This window comes from Panthera onca, chromosome D2, assembly GCF_046562875.1.
Source record: "Panthera onca isolate mPanOnc1 chromosome D2, mPanOnc1 haplotype 2, whole genome shotgun sequence".
In the NCBI taxonomy this organism is placed as follows: Eukaryota; Metazoa; Chordata; class Mammalia; order Carnivora; family Felidae; genus Panthera; species Panthera onca.
In genome coordinates, this window is record NC_138349.1 from 70,573,853 (window position 1) to 70,579,852 (window position 6,000).

Here is a 6,000-nt window from a genome sequence, read left to right on the forward strand (position 1 = left end):
TGCCCATTTTATAGAAGGAGTAACTGAGCCCCACGGTAGAGGGCTACAGACATCTTCCCAAGGCCACACGACCCCCTTTGGAAATATCTGCCATTAATATTTCACTGTGGCAGCCTGTGCCAAGTACTAGGAATATAAGGAAGGGCAGAAAAAGAAAGGACACAATCTCTGTCCTCAAGGAGTCCACACAGCCCCATTCGGGATTTTGGTCTTTATCGTATGAATAATAGGAAGGAATTTTTATTAGAACAAAGAGAAAAATGCTCTTGAAATGAAAGCTTGCCCTTTGAGACAACATGGATGAAACTTGAGGGCATTTTGCTAAATAAGTCAGACAAAGACAAAAACCATATGATCTCATTCATATGTGGTATTAAAAAAAAAAAACCAACAGGTTCATAGATAACAGAGAATAGATTGGTGGTTGCCAGAGGCAGGGGCGGGGCGTTGTGAAATGGGTGAAGGGAATCAAAAGGTACAAACTTCCAGCTGGAAAATAAATAAGTCTGGGGATGCGATATGTGGCATGGTGGCTACAGTTCATCATGCTCTATTGAGCATTTGGAAGCTGCTAAGAGAGTAGATTTTTTAAGTTCTTACCACAAGAAAAAACATTTTTTTGTAACTGTGTATGGTGATGGATATTAACTAGATTTGCCACAGTGATCACACAGATACTGAATCATTATGTCTGAAACTAATATGATGTCATATGTTAATTATGCCTCAATAAAAAAGGAGGCTCTTAAGTGTGTGTGTGTGTGTGTGTGTGTGTGTGTGTGTGTATAAAATGTGATTATACAATTTTATGTTCTAGAAAAGATGGCTATGGCTGTGTTATCTACTATGGAATGGAGGGAAACCTACTGGGTGCAGAAAGGCAAGTGAAGGAGGCTTAATTTTTTTTTTTATTTTAGAGAGAGAGAGAGAGCAAGAGCATGAGCAGAATAGAGGGGCAGAGAGAGAGAGAGAGTCTCAAGGAGCTCGATGCTCAGCATGGAGCCTGACGCAGGGCTTGCTGTGGGGCTCAGTCCCATGACTCAGGGATCACACAACCCGAACCGAAATCAAGAGTCAGACGCTCAACGGACTGAGCTACCCAGGCGCCCCTGAAGGAAGCTTTTATAACGGCCCATGCGAGACATGACTGCAACTCGGACCAGGGTGGAATACGTGTGAGTGGCAAGAAGCACGCCATTCCAGAAGCTAGGTAGGCAGCAAACTCAACAGGACTTGGTTACGGGTAGAACACGCTCCCCAGGGGAAGGAAAGAAGGGCTCCAAAACCACTGTCAGATTTCTGGCATGTCCAGGAAGATGACTTGAGGATGGATACCCAGAGGAGGATTGAGTTGGTGGCGGGAGAGCAAAGTGTCACCTTGGACACGTGTCATTTTGAGATTGTGCAGGTGTCGAGCATCTGCCGGCGGACGGGCGTGAGCTGAGAGGGGAGGCTGGAGAGGAAGACTCATGAATCGCCTGTGCGTTGATGGTAACTGAAAGCCATGGCCTCATAGAATGGCTTTTTATCTGATTCTAGTCTCCCTTCCTGGCTTCAGTGGATACATTTTTAAAACTCCAGTTTCCTTTGTTTTATCTTTTCTTTTACTTTTTTTTCTTTTTCGTAAGGGCGTGTCTCCAGAGCTTCCATTCAGATCTAGAGAGGGCTTCAGTGAATCCAACTAATTTTGCCATTGCTTAGCCTTTAGAAGGGAAAAAGTTACGATGGGTCAAAGAAAGGGAGGGAGGGAAGAGAGAGCCTGGGGAGAACCAAGGAAAGGGACTCTGGTTCTCTCGGGGAAGGGACCACATCACCTTCAACCCATCAGCTAACTCTTTAGCTCTGGTCATGCACGGGACTGCTTCTCTGCCTTGCAGCCTCCTTCTCAGCCAAAGGCTCTACATCCCTTAATGTTGCTTCCTGACAGTCCTAGGAAGGTTCTGCTCCCTGGTTAGTCTACAGGTGTCCTGAAGGTCTGGGATGGCCTTGTCCACGGTGGAGTCAGGATGTGCCTGATGGGGCAGGTGCCAGGCTGAGTTAGACAGGCAGGTGTCTGGATGGACAAGTTGACACCAAGGACCAATGTGATGGCTTGGTGCGGAAGGCAGGAGGGTGACGGAAAGCAGGGTGCCTTACTTGGAGCAGGTCAGATGGGGTACCATGACAGACCGGGAGGAGAAATGGCCCACAGGGGGGGAGAATGTGGCAGGAATAAAATTGTCATCGGTAGGGGGAGGGAGAAGCCAGATGGTAGGGTTTCAACCAGGACTGGGACTCACTGGAAAGAGCAGATCGTCAAGGAGACCTCCTGCTGGGTGTACCCATTTACCTGGACTTCCTGGTCCTGGGTGGGCAAGGTTGTTCCCGGGACTACGAACAACCGGCTGGAGCCTGGTTCCATGGGGACAGTGGTAGCATCTCTTTTGGTTCTTGTTCTTCTTTTGCTTAAACGTTTATTTATTTTTGAGACACAGACACAGAGAAGAAGAGGGGCAGAGAGAGAGAGAGAGACAGAGAGACAGAGAGACAGACAGACAGACAGAATCCCAAGAAGGCTCCAGGCTCTGAGCCGTTAGCACAGAGTGCGACGCGGGGCTCGAACTCACAGACAGTGAGATCATGACCCGAGCTGAAGTTGGACATCTAACTGACTGAGCCACCTAGCCACCCCTTACCTTTGGTTCTTGATGAAAAGGAAATACATCGAAATGCTAACCTGAGTTATCTTTGAAAATGTAGGTTTTTTTTTTTTTTTTTAAGCCTGTCATTGAGCAGACGTGAAAGGAAGTAGTAAAATCAGAAGCCCGCATAGTCGGAAAGATCAGGAAGCGGCTGGTAGCTTCATTATGTTTCAATGTTTTTAGCACAGTTCATGTGTTATCAAATCTCTTTCACTAGCTGCTTTCCTCACGTGGGAGGTTTTAAAGAATTGGCTGCTTGTAATGTTCCCTATTCTAAAATATTTATGTTTAAAAGCAGAAAAAACATCGAGATGATTATGGTCTTTAGCAGCAGGATGGAGTTGCCACGAGTGATGTGAAATGATGTAAACCACTCCTGGGAGGGCTGCTGTGTTTTAAACCTCACTTCAGCTTTTCCTCACCTCCATCGGGTGATGAAGAGCAGGTAAGGAGGTGACAGGAAACCCCTCACCCCACTTACTGTAGCCTGTGGGGAGACAGTAAATGTGTGCCCTTGGGATCGCAACTGCTTTTCACGAGCCTCTGGGAAATGTGCATTACCCTCATGGCACAGATGTGGAAATCGAGGCCTTGGGAAGCATGGGGATCCCAGGCAGGGCAGGATTTAGCTGCCAGGATTCGAGTTGGAACCCAAATCTTCTGACCTGGTGTCCTGTGCCCTTCCATGCTAGCTCCTTTTGTCCCTTGTGTTTATTACTCATTCATCCCTGACCTTTTTGCTTTAAGAGGATTTGAGGGGTGCCTGGGTGGCTCAGTCGGTTAAGTGCCTGATTTCGTTTGGCTCAGGGTCACGATCTCACGGCTCGAGTTCAAGCCCCACGTCCGGCTCTGTGCTGACAGCTCAGAGCCTGGAGCCTGCCCCGGATTCTGTGTCTCTGTCTCTCTCTGCCCCCTCCCCCCCGCCCCCCCCCCCACTCTCTCTCTCTCAAAAATAAATAAACATTAAAAAAAAAGAATAAAAAGAAAAAGAGGAGTTGAAAGGGCTCCGAGATAAATGGCTGCCTTAAATTTCATGAACTAGAACTTCTTCTTTTCTACCCCTCCTCCAAATCAGGAAAAAGGAGAAGGGTTTCCCGTGGGCAGTGACCTCACCAGCATCACCCTGTCCTCGGTCTGCGCCTCGTCCATCTGCTTTCCTCTCCCTCCCGGTGGCTTCCTGCTGCCGGCACCCCAGATTGAGAGGCACCCCACTGCCAGGCACCTCTCACCTCTGAGATTGGCATCCTCCATCCAATCTCATGCGATCGGATTGTGGGGTGGGGGGAATCTTTCCTGACACACCCGGAGCAGCACCTGATGCTACTCTCAGCCCCTTTTTGGTTTTTGTTACTTTTAAAGGGCATTAAAAACCCACGCATATGTACTTTGTTGTTGCAGAGAAGGTAGCTAGGAACCGGGCAACCCAGGATGTACGTCACCCACAGTCCGAGCGTATCTATGAGACTGACGTCTGCCCCAGCTTTTCTCTCGTTCTTTCTTTGCCACACGTCCCTTCGATAAACGATTGGCATTTCCTTCTTACAACACCTTACAAGTAACTGCTTCCACTATGTTTTTGTATGGTGGGTATTGGCCCCCTTGCTTTGCAGGTGGGGGAAAATAAGAGAGAGTTCACGCAAGGCGCTATGCGGCAGAACATCTGCCGAGGATAAAATACACAGCCCGTGGCTTTTCCTTTCATAATCTCAGACGGGAGAGAAGGCTTTGTGGGAGCTTGCGCAGCATGTGTGACAATGGATCAATGGCCACAAAAGTCCCGCCAGCCTAAGCGGTAGCTCCTAAAGCCGTGGTTCACAAAAACACATTCCTTCTGTGGTCAACGGGGGGGGCGATGAAAAAGAGTTCCACGCTCATCTCTCTGAGTTTAGGAAATTCTGGGCTCACCGAAGTTAAATAGGTCTCCCTCCTACAGAATTTCTCGGAGTCTCTAGCATGAAGATATGCATGGAGAGCCTGCCTGAGGGGTTCCACAGAATTCTGGGTCTCTCCCCAGGGTACCTTCCCCTGACCCTACCCCAGTATCTTCTTGGCGTCTCCCGGATGTTCTGTGCAACACAGTTTACTTATTTATTATTTTTAATATGAAATTTATCGTCAAATTGGTTTCCATACAACACCCAGTGCTCATCCCAACAGGTGCCCTCCTCAATACCCATCACCCACCCTCCCCTCCTTCCGACCCCCCATCAACCCTCAGTTTGTTCCCAGTTTCTAAGAGTCTCTTATGGTTTGGCTCCCTCCCTCTCTAAATTTTTTTGTTGTTGTTGTTCTTCCTTCCCTTCCCCCATGGTCTTGTGCAACACAGTTTTGAAGAATATTCATGGACACTCCTCTTCTCAAAATCAGTGGTTTCTTATCATCACGAGTACCTAAAATGGGTATTTAAACAACGCTTCACCTTGGGGAGAGATGACTACGTTTTGACTTGATTCCATCAGGTAAGGCGGAATGCACCCGGGGAGGGGCGCATTCACCCCCCACTCCTGTCCCCAGGACCCCCTGCAACAATTCTTCCAGGGTGTGTGGATGGGAAGGAAGGAACTAAGGGGAGTGGGTCAAGTAACTAGAAGCCGCCCCTTCAGGAGTGCTCCTCTGACAGTGGGCTTGAGGACACCTGAGCAGGTGTTTCTTGGGTATTACCCGCACAGCTGGGGAACAAGGCCATCGGTCCTTCGGTGAATAAGGCCATCGCTATTTGCGACATCACATCAAGAAGTCTCCAACCAACAGAGCATCAGCCAAAGCGGTGGGCGTTTATGAGGCGGCGATCCAACTTCTGGGACCCGGAGGACAGCTGCCGTATTTTGGTGCACATCCATCGAGACCAACTGGCCTGTTTTTTTTTTTAAAAGGAAGCTCGAGTTCAGACCTCAGCGGGACCAGCCAACCGCTCTCCCCCGTTCCGCATTGATCTCCAAATGCCTGGCTTACAAGCCTTCCATGGTGGAAACTGGAAACTCCCGTCATGCTTAGCATTGCATTTAAGAGTTTCTCAAGCTTGTGCACACATGCCCTGAGCAGGGGGTGTGTGCAAGGTCACAGGACAAACATCTACCCATTTTGTTTGTAGATTAAAAACATTATTTTTCTATTTTATGATTATATTTATACTAACATGTGACCTAGAATGAAAAGCTCATGAGTTTTCCCCCTTTTCTAAATATTTATTATTTTATTTTATTTTATTTTATTTTATTTTATTTTATTTTTTTGAGAGAGAGAGGGAGCCAGTGAGCAGGGGAGGGGAAGATTGAGAGGGAGAGAGAGAATCCCAAGCAGGCGCTACGCCCATCGTGAG

The 6,000-nt window shown here is 48.0% G+C and overlaps 2 long non-coding RNA genes across 3 annotated transcripts in view; both read left to right on the plus strand.

The window, feature by feature from the left end:
* LOC132685442 (uncharacterized) overlaps window positions 1-3,594 on the plus strand; it is an 84,847-nt gene extending 81,253 nt beyond the window's left edge. For both annotated transcript variants that reach the window (XR_009613104.3, XR_009613103.3), the window contains 2 exons: window positions 918-1,210; window positions 2,980-3,594. This is a non-coding gene — a long non-coding RNA (uncharacterized LOC132685442). The remainder of the gene's footprint in view (window positions 1-917; window positions 1,211-2,979) is intronic.
* Window positions 3,595-3,653: 59 nt separating this feature from the next.
* LOC144613156 (uncharacterized) lies at window positions 3,654-5,793 on the plus strand. The gene is made up of 2 exons (XR_013550452.1): window positions 3,654-5,140; window positions 5,351-5,793. It is a non-coding gene; the product is annotated as an uncharacterized LOC144613156 (long non-coding RNA).
* The last annotated feature ends 207 nt before the right edge of the window (window positions 5,794-6,000 follow it).